This window comes from Bos indicus, chromosome 7 (assembly GCF_029378745.1).
Source record: "Bos indicus isolate NIAB-ARS_2022 breed Sahiwal x Tharparkar chromosome 7, NIAB-ARS_B.indTharparkar_mat_pri_1.0, whole genome shotgun sequence".
Taxonomy (NCBI): Eukaryota; Metazoa; Chordata; class Mammalia; order Artiodactyla; family Bovidae; genus Bos; species Bos indicus.
The window spans coordinates 45,400,367-45,415,882 of NC_091766.1; the positions used below are offsets into that span (position 1 = coordinate 45,400,367).

At 48.2% G+C, this 15,516-nt stretch overlaps 1 long non-coding RNA gene across 1 annotated transcript; it reads left to right on the forward strand.

The window, feature by feature from the left end:
* Window positions 1–4,075: 4,075 nt before the first annotated feature.
* Window positions 4,076–15,304, forward strand: LOC139184161 (uncharacterized). Its single transcript, XR_011567678.1, has 3 exons — window positions 4,076–4,486; window positions 12,783–12,846; window positions 14,812–15,304. It is a non-coding gene; the product is annotated as an uncharacterized lncRNA (long non-coding RNA).
* The last annotated feature ends 212 nt before the right edge of the window (window positions 15,305–15,516 follow it).

A 15,516-nucleotide genomic window follows, 5' to 3' on the forward strand; every position in this document is an offset into this window, starting at 1 on the left:
CATTTTAGTTGCCTCATGTGGGATCTAGATCCCCAAACAGGACCTGGGTCTCCTGCATCCGGAGTGCAGTGTCTTGGCCACTGAACCACCAGGGAAGTCCCAGCCGTGGAGTAGTTCTGTATCTTGATTGTGGTAGTGGTTACGTAAATCTACACATGTGAGCAAATGATATAGAACTATACACACATTGTACCAACATCAGTTTCCTGGTCTTGATATTGTACTACAGTAATATTAGATGTAACCATTGAAAGAAACTGGGTGAAGGGTACATGAGACCTCTTTGCAGTGTTTTTGCAACTTCCTGCAAATCTATAATTGTTTCAAAAAAGTTTAAGTTTTTTTAAAATATGAGATAAGCATAAAGCATTAAATAGCACAGGTAGCTAGTGCCTAACATGTTGGACCGTGAGGCCCTAAGCAATGCACAGATCCTCCTGGAATATCTTCTAGTCATTTGGCCTCTGTTCAGAACTTCCTGGTGACAGGGAACTCACAGCCTCTCAAGGTCTGTTTGGCAGCTCTAATAAGAAGAAAGTTCAGGCCAGCAGGTTTTGGGGTAGAAGAGTTTTCTCCTCACCTCTCCATTTGTGCTAGAATCATGAATTAGGCCCAGATTTTCTAGAACAAGTTCTCACCCCTAGGGAGCCCAGGGGACCCACAGGAAGACTGCCCTCGTCACCCACCACTTCTTTCATTACCACCACTTGTCATTCCTCACATGGACCACAAGGACCTCACACTGTGTCCCAAAGCAGCCCTGGATGACCACCTTGTCAGATTTAGAAGCAGCCATTACTGACCATTCCAGTTGATTACGAGGGAACTAAACCCAGGTATAGGATTTTAGACAGCGAAGAACCTCAAAGACCTTCTGGTCTTATACTTGCCTTTTATAGATGGGAAAATGAAGACTTGGAATAAATCTGTAAGGATCAAATCCACTGAGTTCAAGGAAGCATGCGTTACCTGTAGTAGACTGAATAGCGCTACACACTAGCTTTGAAGACTGGAGAAAGAGGCCAGGAACCGAAGGATGCAGGTCTAGTCTAGAGGCGGGAAAAAGCAAGGCGACAGACTCTCTCCTAGAAACGGAGGGAACATGACCTTGACAATACATTGATTTGGGCTCAGCAAAATCATTTCCAATATTTGGCCTCTAGAACTTTACTGCAGTCCATGGGGTAGCAGAGTTAGACATGACTGAGCAACTGAACTGAACTGAACACTCTAAGACAGTAAATTCATGCTGCTTTAAGCCACAGCATGGGCTGCCTGTAATTCAGGAGACCCCAATTCAATACCTGGGTCAGAAAGATCCCCTGGGGAAGGAATAGGCTACCCATTCCCGTATTCTTAGGCTTCCCTGGTGGTTCAGATGGTATACAATCCTCCTGCAATGCGGGGGACCTAGGTTCTATCGCTGGGTTGGGAAGATCACCTGGAGAAGGGAAAGGCTACCCACTCCAGTATTCTGGCCTGGAGAATTCCAGGGACTGTATAGTCCATGGGGTTGCAAAGAGTTGGACACAACTGAGAGACCTTCACAAGCCACAAAATGGTGGCAACTTGTTACAGCAACATTAGGAAACTAATATATTGCCTAACAAAACTACATGTGTACCTTCCTTCTGACCCAGCAGCCCACTTCTAGGAATTTACTCTGAAGCTACACCTCCAATGTGAAATACGCACGCGCAAGATTATTTGATGCGGAATTGTTTGTAACTGCAAAACGCTGGAAACCACAAAGTGTTCATGCATAGGAAAGTAGTTGAATAAACTCTGACGGAATAGTATGCAGCTATAAACAAAAATGAGGAAATTAGTACAAACTGATTCCCAAAAGATGCTAAGCAAAAAAAAAAAGGCAAAAGAGTATCTATGGTATGATACTTTGGACTATCATAAGGATAGTATAAGAAAATATATGTATATCTGCTCATTCTGGGGAAAAAAAATGAGGAAGCAGAAACTAATTATCAATTAGGTTGCTTACCTACAAGGGAAGATGGGAAAGGATGAGGAGGAGGAGGGAAGGGGAATGGAGAGAAGTCATGATGAGGGAGTGCTCTCTCTCTGAGTTTATCTTTTTGTATAATTCTGCATCTTAAAACCATGGCAATATTTCTTATACCCCCAAAATTAACAAAAATCAACCAGAGAGTCAGTTAACAGCCCTCCAAGTAATGCAAGACATGTCTATGTTGACTTGTGAATATTATCACTGAGACAAGACATAAAATGAACAAATGCCCATAGAAAACCTGTGGCCCTCAGCAAAATGTCAACAGACACTGATGTAAAGGCTCAGTCACAGACACATTCTTTACTTGCCACACTTTCCATGGTCCTGGTCATGACTCACTGATCTGCCTGCCTCTGAATATTCAGAGCACTGGAGTGAGTCCACACAAGGGAAGTGAAGCATGTTCTTCAGAAAGTGTCTGGAATTTCTTCCCACACCCTTCCCAGCTGATGGGCTGAGGACCAGGGAAACAAACTATTGGTGCTACAATAATATCCAACCTCAGCGTCACATTGGTATCACCTAGAGAGCCCTATCAAACCCTAATGCCAGCCCCAACCCCCAGAGATGACGATTTAATTGGTCTGGGGTGGCCAGTATTTTGAAAAGATCTCTGGTGACTCGACCACGCAGCCAGGGCTGAGAGCCTTCTACAGCCTGGTGGAGACCCGGTTGCTATCAGAAAATTGGCCACCAGATGGCGATAGAATCGGGCCAAAAGGGGCTGCTGAGTCGCAGGGAGGAGACAAAATCCTAGGGATTAAGGTACTAGCCCCCAGCCACTGCTGCTGCTGCTGCTGCTGCTGCTAAATTGCTTCAGTCGTGTCCGACTCTGTGCGACCCCATAGACGGCAGCCCACCAGGCTCCCCCGTCCCTGGGATCCTCCAGGCAAGAACACTGGAGTGGGTTGCCATTTCCTTCTCCAATGCATGAAAGTGAAAAGTGAAAGTGAAGTCGCTCAGTTGTGTCCAACTCCTAGCGACCCCATGGACTGCAGCCCACCAGGCTCCTCCGTCCACGGGATTTTCTAGGCGAGAGTACTGGAGTGGGCCGCCAATGCCTTCTCCAAGCCTCCAGCCACTAGAGATGGTTTGTTTTTTTTTCACCGTAAGAGTGTGGGGTGTCTGCCCAGAGACATTTCCCCAATATTTTCAGATTGCTTCTGGTTGGAGCCCATGTGGACCTTAGTGGGCTGCAGGGGATCCCAAAAAGAGCGCCCCTGTCACACACATACAAAGCAAATTCCCCCACACCTGTGATCTGGTCAACTAAGAAAACAAGGGGTGCCAGCACACCCCCTGTAGGTAGGGAGCTCCAGGAACACCAAGATAGGTCCCTCCTGGGACCAGGTGTGGGGCCTTAGTTCCCAGGGTCCACAAGAAAGTTACCTCCCCTTTTGATGACCAAGAGAGAACCCTCTAAGCAGACAGTGCTCATGCCTTAGGAGAAGTCACCAGTTCTCCACCTCCAAATGCCCTTTAGAGAAAAACCCAGTTACCCAATAGTGCCTACTCCCAAAATAATAAGGAGGGGACTCCAGGAAGGCATTTCTCTCTGAATTACCCACTTCCCCAGAGTGCAACGTGGAGCCCAATTCCAGTTTCACCAGGGAGGATATGAAAGTTCACAGAGGGGCAGGCCTTGCCTAACATCACACAGCAAGGGGCCTCAGAGGCATGCCTCAGACCCAGGCCTCCCGCCGTCAACACGGGGCCCTTCCTGGCCCCACGAGGAGTCCCCAGCTCCAAGCATCCCTGTTGGTGATTGGAAACCCTCTGGAAGCAGGGCCCACACGGGGTGGGCTGGCCAGCCCGCCCTGGGAGGGAGTGAGGCGCCACCCGAGGCCCCCGCCCAGCCCTCACCAGACACTCTCACGCTTCCCTGACCAGCCTGGCCACCCTCGAAGCTCCTGAGGTGACCCATTTCCCTCAGCTTCAAAACAAACCAAAATGCAGACCAACATCCTTTGTTTGTTTTGGGGGATCAGAGAAAGGGGAAAGCAGTTCTGTGGGTTTGCACTTAAAAACAAAACTGCTCTGAGCTGCCCGAGCAGAAACCAAACCAAAGGTGAATTCAGAGGCCAAAAACCCTCCTGGAAGTGCTGCCTCTGAATGAGTCAAGGGAGGGCGTGGCAGGCTCGGAGACAAGGCTACCCACCGACCCGGCACCAGTGACCCAGGTCGGACAGCCATCACCGCGGCGCAAGGCGGGAGCCACCCTTCCCGATCACCCTGGGCAGTGCGGACCTGGCAGGGGACCAGGCCCTGGGGGGTTGGGCCTCCTCGCTTAGCAAGGCCTGGTGAGAAGACAGGGCGCAGCAATGGACACCGGGTCAGAGACTCTGGACCTGACAACCCACTCCCGTCTCAGCAGCCCACAGACCCACAGGCCACGCTGAGGAACCAGGAAGGTGAACATGCCCGGAGCCCAACCTCATAGGAGCACAGGGTCAGAAGGTGAGACCCCCTCAGCACTGGTGGCACAGGGAGGGTCTGGCCAAGCTCCGATTCATCTGCCTGTAGGACTTGTATTTCCCCCATATTTCCACCTCCAGGAGGGAGCTCACAGAGGGCAGAAGCCAGGATGTTCCAAGAGACTGGGGACTCCCCATCTTGACACCCAGAACATGTGGGCTCTGGGAGCCATGCTGGCTGGGGACCCTTCCTGTGCCGTGTCCTGAGTTTAGATGAGGAAATAGGAGCAACTGAAGCCAGGCCTGCAGAGGCCCAGCTGGTGCTACTGGATCCTGTCAACAGTCTCAGTGAACAACCATAAGCCAGCTGTGAAAGGCAGCAGGAGGACTGTGGTCAGCGACTAAGGGTCAGCTGGCCTGGCAGAGTGGTATCATCAATAATGCAAGGCTGGGACTTCCTGGGCAATCCAGTGGTTAAAGATTTTACCTTCCAAGGTAGGGGGTTTGAGTTCAATCCCTGGTCAATCGGGGAGCTAAGATTCCGCATGTTTCATGGCCAAAAAATCAAAACATAAAACAGAAACAATATTGTAATAAATTCAATAGACTTTTAAAAAATAATTTTTAAAAAAATAATGAATATCCAAGGATGGCCAGAGATGCTCCCAGCTGAGTGAGAATTCCTCGCTTATCCTAAAAGTTTCAAATACACAGTCTCATTTGAGCTTCATAAACTCAAATGGGACAGCTGGGATTCAGAGAGGCAAAGCAATTTACTCAAGGTCATACAGCAAGTCAGCACCTGGTCAGCGTGGGTTAAACCCCTCCCAGGGTTCAACCTGCCTGGAGCAGGATTCTAGGCTGTGGGGATTCCTCATCTCCTCCCCTGTCATTTGGGTCTAGGATGGCTTGAGTAGATTTTGTATTGATTGCCTCAATTTTCTTAAGCTATGACCATTTTTTGGTTCTTTGGCAACAACTTAACCACCCGACTCTTAATCCTCCCTCTACCCTTGATAAGTTGGTGCCTTCATCAGCCTATTTCACAGATAAGGAAGCTGGCACTCATCAACCAGCCCAAGGTCACCCAGCTGGTCAATGACAGCCTGGACTCAAAGCCAGCCTTTCCCCCATCCCAAGCAGGCTCTTTTCTGTTCAGTACCCTGCCTCCCTGCCCTGTCTCTTAAAAGATCATATCAACATTGAAAAGGCCCTAATGTTGGGCTTTCTCCAGGATCCCAGGTGGGTTATGATTGAAGGCCTAACCTGTAGGGGCTCATCTCCCCTTGGAGGAAAGTGGACTCAGACATCTGTGGGGGTCCCGGTCCCTCCTCTTACCCAGCTCTAGCTCCCGTGGTGTGCAGGTGTGTGTACCCACCAACGGCAGCCAGCATCTGGCTACCCACCAACTATCAATGGGAAATCTTCCCCCTCCTTCCTGCCTAGTCCTCCTCAGCTGCTGGGCCCAACAAGTGGATTCATGAAAACTTCCAAGGCCCCACTAAGCTAGCTGGCATCCTAACTGTCTCCACAAAACAGAGATTCCTTTTCCTTAAGTAGAGGAGTTCAACAACACATGTGAATTTCAGCAACATGTGTGTGTGTGTGTGTGCATATGGGTCGTAAGGATAGACCACCCAATGGCCTCACCATCCAAAGAAATTGCAGATAGCACCTTAATTTTTTTCTCATCTTCTTTTTCCTCCTGAGCATCTTTTATGTTTTAACATGTCTGTGTTCATGTTGCATGCCTACCTTCTTATTTCTCTTTATTTAGCATTGATTTATTTCCTGCTATAGTTCCAGTATGTAGTGCAGTATTGGGCACAAATAGGACCTCAATAAATATTTGCTGAATTAAGGTGCATGTGTACACATTCCTATATGTGTGTGTGTGTGCACCTTCCTCCCTGGGTGTGTGTTTGTGTGCTCACTTGTATGTAGGTACCTAGTGTGTGTCCAGGTACAGAGATGACAGTGTGGCTTGCTGAGCTGTGTGTCTGTGTCTCTGTATCACTCATTCAGCAAACAACTCTTGACCACCTGCTCCGTGAGCGTCGCTGCGCCCGTGCTGGGAACACAACAGAGAACCGGGCCATATGGAGAGCAGAGCCCTCTCTACAGGTGCCCTCAACCCAGGCCAGTCTGGGGAGAGAGGCCAGAGCAAGGGCTCTAATTATGCATGGGAGCCAGAGGGCAGTATTGACCTTTGCGGGGCTGGTCTCAAGGCCAGGGCCCAGCAACCCCCAACAAGGCCCACCCTGCAAAGCCTCTCTCACTCTTTTCCTCCCTGCCCTCATCACAGGGCACCCACCAGTGGGAACAAGAGGCAAAGCAACAGATCCTTCCATGAGGAAATGCAGCCAGGGATCAAGAAGCCCAAAGAAAACCCACAAAGTCAGTCCAAATAACTCCAGGCCCCACTGGCTGAGACTGGGCCGCCTGTGGAGAAAGTGCAGTGTGTTGGCCCCCTGGCCACTCTGAGGCTTGTTTACAGGGGCACAGCTGAGGCCCTGTGTATCTGTTTCCTGTTGCCGCTGTAACAAATTACCACAACCTTAATGACTCAAAACAACACAAATATTATTATCTTTAAGCTCTGGAGGTCAGAAGCCCACACATCAGCGTGTCAGTATGCCTGCATTCCTTCAGGAGGCTCTAGGAAAGAATCATTTCCTTGCCTTCTTCAGCTTCTAGAAGCAGCCAGCTCTCCTTGGCTCTTGAACTCGTCCAGCACCTGGGGCGTAGCGGCTCTTAACCTCCCTCATCTCTGCTCTGGTGTGTCCCCTCTTCCCACAGGCTCTCCCGGCTTCTGCTTGAAGAAGCCTTCTGACTACTTTGGCCCCACTGGGATATCCAGGCCCATCTCAAGATCTTTAACTCAGCACATCTGCCAAGTCCCGTTTGCCATGTAAGGGAACATAGTCACAGGTTCTGGGGACTAGGACCCAGACATTTTAGGCAGGTGGTAAACACTGTCCTGCCTGCCATGCTCAGAAATGAAAGGTCTTACCCAAGGTCTGAAGGGTTTGGTGAAGGTCAGAACTCAGGCTGCGGGGCCCCAGTTCTATGTCCTTTGGGGCAGCACCTCAGGATAGAGGTAAAAGAAGCTGGCCCCCAAAATCTAAGCTAAGTCTCTTTAAATATGCTGCGCTGACTGGCCCATCACACCTGGTTTGCTTTTCATGCCAGTTCCACCACCTACTAACGGGGTGACCTTGGACACATGCTTAATGTCTCAGCACTTCAGTCTTCCCATCTGTGAAGTGGGGTGATGAGGAAAGCCACCATGGCTTGTTGACTTTACAATGAGCCTGAACTGAACTGTCCCAGTCCCAGTAGTGATCCCAGCTGCCCCACCCCCTACTCATGCCATTTAGAAGTGCATGAAGTGAGGGCCAGGAGAGGGAAGGAGGCACACACACACCCAGCAGGACTGGCAACCGAAGAAGTGACCTTGACCCCTGGAGCCCCTCTCCGGCCCCTCCCCAGAGCAGTGGGGTGGCCACTTTCTTGGCATCTCCCCAGGGAAGGAAGCCTTTGATACCTAACTGGGTCTCAGAAAGGGAACAAAGGGATACTTTCTGCATGAAAAGCCACCTGCTGGTGCAGGGAAGAAACCCCGATTCATAGAGCTGGATGTTGCCTGACTGCAGACTCGGGAAAGAAGTCCATGGGGTCTGCCCCCCGGGGGGCTGCCCACACAGAGGCACCAGAGATTCGGTAAGTGTCCCACAGCTGGAAGGGAGAGGTGACATCAGAGGAGCTGCCAAGCGCTCTCCAAACAGAAGTTTAGGATGGGGTAAGGAGAGGTTCCCAGGAGACTGGGAAGGCTTCCAGGGCAGGGGGTGGAGCCAGGCCTCCAAGGACCATTCCTGTTGGAGAAAGAAAAGATGCTCTCCTGCCCATCTCCAGGCCACAAGGTCCTCATTCAGCCCCGCAGCAGGGAACTCCATGACTGAAAAGACATCAGGACCTCCCAGACCGCTCCCCCGAGGCTCCCTCCTCACTGTCTTGTGACCAAAAGTACTGAATATTTCCATAGTTCATGGTGTGATACTGGCCCGTAAAAGGCTAATCAGTGTGCTCCATCATTTTTCTCTGACTTTTTAAAAACATAGGAACTTTGTCACTACTCATAAGAGAAATTCATACCCATTAAAGAAAAATGGGTAGTAAGAACAGACCACCAAATGGCCTCACTATCCAAAGAAATTACAGCTAACACCTTGGTTTATTTTTCTTTCATCTTTTTTTTCCCTCCTGGGCATCTTCTATTTTTTAACATGTTTGTGTTCATGCTGCATGCCTTCCTTCTGATTTCTCTTCACTTAGCATTAATTTATTTACTGCTATAGCTCCAGTGTGTAGCACGGTATTTGGCACAAATAGGACCTCAATAAATAGTTGCTGAATTAAGGTGAGTGAACAGAGATCATTTTTCTGTTATACAAAAGTAATAATAATCATAATATGTGACAGTTGAGGGCTTACTCTGAGCTGAGTACTTTATCAACATTGTTTCATGTGACACAATAACCCCTTAAGGTAGTTTACTGTTATTATCCCCCATGTTACAGATGTATAAACTAAGGCTTAGGGAGAGAGATTAAGGCCCAAGGTTACACAGGTAGCACCTGAATTCTCACCCAGGTCCAGTCGACCCCAAGCCTGTGTTGCTAAATGCATTGTATCACTGCCTCTCAGTGAACATTTTTACAAAGAGCCTTTAAAATGACTTCACAACATTCTTCTCAGTGGGCTGCGCTATTCCTCAATCACAGCATATTCGGGTTATTTTCTGTTTTTTTCCCCTGCTTTCATAAGTAATTCTACAATAAACAACTTTATACATAACCAAATTCCATGTGTAATGTCTATTCATTAGCAAAGACTCCCCAGAAATTGAATTACTGGTTCAAATGGTGCATTTTTAAAGCTTTGGGGCATGTTTTCCCTTCAATTATGTTTTGTTTTCGTTTTGGTTTACATATGGAAATTCAGACCCAGTCAATCCACCACCTACTGGTCTACATTTTCACCCACTGTTTCCATCTTTGAAACATCTTCCCTTTCCAGAAAGTTAATAATTCTATTTTCTACTGGTTGTACAGTTTGCTTTTAAATTATTCAGCCCTTTAGTTCTTCAGTGAATCCTTTGGGGAATGTGCTAGAGAAAAGGCCCCCATTTACACTTCCAAGTCCTCCCAGGAATCCCCCCTCCTCTGGGCAGCGGGGAGAGATGAAAGGGAATGGAGAATAAGGAGAGTGAGAAATTCTTGGTGTTCTCCCAATTACAGGGGAAGGAGTGCCCCTTCTTCTACACATGAATGACTTTCTCCCAAGGTCGTCCATTTCCTTCTCTTTTTTTCCCCTTATCTTTTGATTAGTCTTTATTTAGTGGTCCTACCAACATGACCCTTCACCCAGGCCCACTGTTTCTTTGCACACTGACTTTACAGACATTTCTGCCATATGTCTGTGACCCAAGTTGAGACTGATTTCTCCTTCCTGTTCCTTTTCCATGCTGTGCCTCATTTTCTCAGAATATGAAGGAATTTTTGTTTGTTTCTGTGTAAAGGTTCCTTGGCAGGAAAGCATGCATATTATCTTAAAATAAAGACAATATTATGACACTAACCTAATGCACAGGAAAAAAAAATACAGTACTCAAACACCATTGCAAATAAATATCTCATTCAGATGAAATTTTTGTAAAGGTTACACTATTTCTTATGAATCAGCACTGTGTGAGAAGGTGAAAATGGGGGTCCCTACAACTAGGAACAAGAAACGCTCATTCCAAGAAATATAATTCTTTCATTCTCGCTACTTATATTATTGTAATTTATCCTGTGTTTTGCAGGAGGGGGGACATTTTTTCCTCTTCCTCCCTGGGTACCAATTTGACCATTCACACAATCTCCCTCAGCAAATCAAGACAGGACAGAGAAGGTCTCGTCCATTTCTTCTTAGAAGCTTCTCAAGTTCACCGGTTGACCCGCATTAAGGCAGAACTGCTATAAATAAGAACTGGCTTAAGAAATTCCTTGAAAAACTACAGGATGCAAAAAATTGTTCAAATGGAGTATTAAAAATATGTCAAATTGGGGATGAGGGTGTTGCTGGGCTCATAGTGAACAGGCTCTGGGTGAATGGGTGGTAGGAGTCAGAGTAGGATGATGGGCAATGACCCAGGCGGATAAAGACCTCGCTGCCTCCCCTGCAAAAGAACCACTGAGAAAGCAACTACACGCCAATAAAAACAAAAAAACTACAAGGATATATTGTACAACATGGGGAAATACAGCCAATACTTTATAAAAGGCGTACTGTTAGGGGAAGCACACTGAAACCATCCACCCTGGCCAGGCACCATAGTAACTATTTGCATAAGTTGTTTTACGACAGGAGGTCCTGGTAAGGAACACGGAACTAATAAGCCTCCACCAACCGGAAGAGTTCGGGAAAGGTCGAAAGAAGACACCACACGTTCAACCACCTCCCAGAATCCTTCTCGCTGACATCCATCTTGGCTGAACAAGGCGTGCACCCACAGGAAGGACTCTGAGTCAGAATGATTGGCTAAAGACAACCCAGAAACTAATCCCATCACCATAAAACCCAAGACTGTGAGCCACATGGCAGAGCTGTTCTCCTGGGTTCCCTTACCCTACTGCTCTCCACCCGGGTGCCCTTTCCCAATAAAAAATCTCTTGCTTTGTCAGCACATGTGTCTCCTCGGACAATTCATTTCGAAGTGTTAGACAAGAGCCCAGTTTCAGGCCCTGGAAGGGGTCCCCCTTCCTGCCACAGTACTACCTTCAAAATTTGTGAACCACTGTGGGGACTTCTCTGGTGGTCCAGTGGTTAGGAATATGCCTCCCAATACAGGGGACAGGGGTTCAATCCCTGGTCGGAGAACTAAGATACCCCATGCCGTGAAGCAACTAAGCCTGAGCACCACAACAAGAGAGTCTGGGGGCTGCAACAAAAGATCCTGCGAGATGCAACAAAGATCCTGGGTGCTGCAACTAAGACCCGACACAGCCAAATAAATAAATAAATCTTTTTTTAAATTGTGAATCATTGTAATTGTATACCTGTAACTCACATAATTAGAGAAGGCAGTGGCAACCCACTCCAGTACTCTCGCCTAGAAAATCCCATGGACGGAGGAGCCTGGTGGGCTGCAGTCCATGGGGTCGCTAAAAGTCGGACACGACTGAACGACTTCACTTTCACTTTTCACTTTCATGCATTGGAGAAGAAAATGGCAACCCACTCCAGTGTTCTTTCCTGGAGAATCCCAGGGACAGGGGAGCCTGATGGGCTGCCGTCTCTGGGGTCGCACAGAGTCGGACACGACTGAAGCGACTTAGCAGCAGTAGCAGCAGCAACTTTCATAGTATTGTACAGCAATGATACTTCAATAAAAAGAAAAATAAAAAGAAAATAAAGCTATTTAAAAAATAAAATTTTAAAGAATAAAGAACCATTAAGGACAGGGTAGGGGGTGTCCAGAGGACCAGGGACCTCAGCCATGGCTCTCCAGATGGGAACCTGAAATACCTTCTCTGCTCCTAGTACCCCCATCCATCTGATGAGGTTGTTGGCTAGCTGATTCCAATGGTTCCCATGGAGCACTGCACTCTGAGTCTATTCTGAGTCTGCAGGCAGCCTTTGCACTACCCACTGTGAGCTCCATCTGCTGGGGTGAGAGAAAGACACCCTGGGGTGCTTGAACAAGTCTGGGTGACCAATAACCAACCCTCCTCAGCTGCATCTTGAGGGCCTGATTGTTGTCAGAGCCTTGGTGAGTAAGTCAGCCAGGACGCCCTGCTCGCCATCTGGATGTGGTACCAACACACCATCTCCCTTTCCTCTTCCTGCAAACCCAGCTGAAGGGGTAGTGTGTGTGTGTTAGCCCCTCAGTCGTGTCTGACTCTTTGCAACCCCATGGACTGTAGCCCACCAGCCTCCCCTGTCCACAGGATTCTCCAGGCAAGAAGACTGGAGTGGGTTGCCATTTCCTTCTCTGGGGGATCTTCCCGACCCAGGGATCAAACCCAAGTCTTGCACATTATCTTTACCTTCTGAACCACCAAGGAAGCCCAAAGGGGTAGGAACAATCAAAGCCAATCAATGTATTGAGCCCTGCCCGGTACCCTCAAATGTGCTCATGCTGACTCACCTGCATGACCTGGGGACACATTCCCCATTTTGCAAGGTTAGAGAACAGAGGCTCCAAATACCAAAATACACAACTAAGCAAGATTCAAATTCAGATCACACTGTCTCCAAACCAGGCTCTCATGGTGCTTCCACTTCTTTTGTAGGTGAGGAAACAGAAGCAAGGAGTGGTCATGCCATTTACCAGCCCCACAGCAAGTCAGCAAAAAGGTGAGTTTCTGTTTCTTCTGAGAGGGCTCCCACTCTGTTCACAAGCTTCCTCAGTCCCCTTGCCTCTCATAGCCTGGAAGATTGTGCATTTTGTCAACTTTCCCTGGGTCAATGGACCCACTGCCCAACCCTCCACCATTTGCCAACTTCCCTGGTAGCTCAGACGGTAAAGCGTCTGTCTACAATGCGGGAGACCCGGGTTCAATCCCTGGGTCAGGAAGATGCCTTGGAGAAGGAAATGGCAATCCACTCCAGTACTATTGCCTGGAAAATCCCATGGACAGAGGAACCTGGTAGGCTACAGTCCATGGTGTTGCAAAGAGTCGGACACGACTGAGCGACTTCACTTTCACTTTCCCCTGAGCTACGCCAGGGCCAGGTGCCCTGAGGGAAGGCCTGGCCCCCATCCTTCAGGGAGAAGAGCTGCGTCCCAGGAGAACTAGACTGGAAGGAAGCCCTCAGGTGAGGGTGGGGGGCACAGAGCAGTTCTTACTTCATCCTGCCTGCCTCAGGCCGCATCTGGGGCAGGAGCCAAGCCTGGCCATCACACACTGATGGGCAAGGCCTTCTTTCCAACCTGCAGCTTCCTGGGTAACTTGGACAACTCACTCAGCTTCTCTGTGCTCCCTCCAGACCACAGCCCACACACATGGCAGATATTCAACCAACCCCTGCCATGCTTTTTTTCCCCTAAACCAGAAGTCAACCAGTCAGAAACGGTCTTCTTCCCATTAATAATCTTTATGGTGGATTCCTCCTGGAGCTGGCATGTACTCACAGGCAATTACGAATGTACAGATCAGAGTCCACCAGAGAAGTAACGACTTCCTGAGGTTCACAGAGCCAAGAGGAGGGAACAATTGACTCCTTTGTTGCCAGGGTTGCTGTTTGTCACTGACAACGGCATTCTTAAGGAATTAGGATATTAAAGATGTAATAACCATTTGATATATGCAGTAAAAATATTTCGATTATGGCATTTCTGAAAAGTGCTGTCTTCATCTGTTACAGGAATTTACCAAGTGTCTTTTAATTAAGTCGGTTCTAAATGAGACACCTCCTTGGTGCGGTAATTTTCTGAATGAAGCTACCCTGAAGTACTAATTAGTTTGTTTTTAATGCTTAATCTACTCTGCCAACGTGGTGGTTAGGGTGGGGTTGACCTGCTGAAACTGGATGAGGCGTCACCTGCAGCAGCTGTGGTCTCTCCTGGCTGGAGACACGGAGGGATTTCATCTCACGCCAGATCAACTTCTAAACTGCCGGCTGAACTGACCATGGGCTTTAAATCTACCTGGAAATGCTCAGCCACAGCCCCTGCTCCTGATTAACCCAAAGAAACCACTCACTCAGTACAGGAAGAGGGGGTGAGCTGCCTTGGGTGGGTGTGGCCGCCCCATCACCAGAGGTGTCAAGCCAAGGGCATCTGGGTGTTTGGGTAGAAAAGTGGGCTGGCTGATCTCAGAGGTTTCTTTCTGTCTACCGTCCCACTCATGGTTCTTTATTATTCATTCTTAGGTCACTGACTGAACATCTATTAAGTCCCTCTTGTGTGCATATAAATGAAGAGCAAAGAGGGGCAGGACCCTGTGGTGGAGGGACCCACAGAGCAACTGCATGTGGTGGTGGAGGGGGTAGAAATCCAGTGTGAAGAGGCCACAAAGGAGATGGGCAGGGGCCTTTGGGACAGCGGGTGGAGGAGTCACATGGAGGCTGGGAGGGTAGACATAGGAAGTTGTTTAGGAATGGGAGTTACACCCAGATGTGGCACCTACTGGGCGATTTGACCAGAGGGAAGGCAGAGCCTGCCTGGGAAGAGCTTTCAGTCCTGGGAGAGACAGGAGAAATCTCTCCCCCATCTCACATGCATGCACATGTATATACACACATGCTCATTCAAGTCCTCATGGCACAAAAGGACACTGCTTATTTTTTTTTTAATTGTTTTTTCTTTTTACTTGAAAGTAAAGGCAAGGAGATCCGACCAGTCCATTCTGAAGGAGATCAGCCCTGGGATTTCTTTGGAAGGAATGATGCTAAAGCTCAAACTCCAGTACTTTGGCCACCTCATGCGAAGAGTTGACTCATTGGAAAAGACTCTGATGCTGGGAGGGATTGGGGGCAGGAGAAGGGGACGACAGAGGATGAGATGGCTGGATGGCATCACTGACTCGATGGATGTGAGTCTGAGTGAATTCCAGGAGCTGGTGATGGACAGGGAGGCCTGGTGTGCTGTGATTCATGGGGTCGCAAAGAGTCGGACATGACTGAGCGACTGAACTGAACTGAACTGAAAGGCACACCAGGAAAAAAAAAAAAAATCACACAACATAGCAACATATAGATGAAAAAGTGAAAGTCTCCTATTATCTCAATTATCAGCCCCCTCCCAGAGAAAACCACCACTGATCTTCTTCCAGACCTTTCCCTCTGTACCTATGTATGTTCATGTGCGCATGCACACACACACACACATGGCTGTTTGTTTAATGAGATTATATTAAACACATGGTTCTGTGACTTGTTTTCACTTTGTAACTTGTTTTCACTTTTGTATCACAAACATCCTTTCATAGCAGTTGGTACACACAGATCTCATTTTTTTTAACAGCTATGAAGATTCAGTAGCACAGAGTCTAGTTTATTTCACCCTATTGACAGACATTAAGG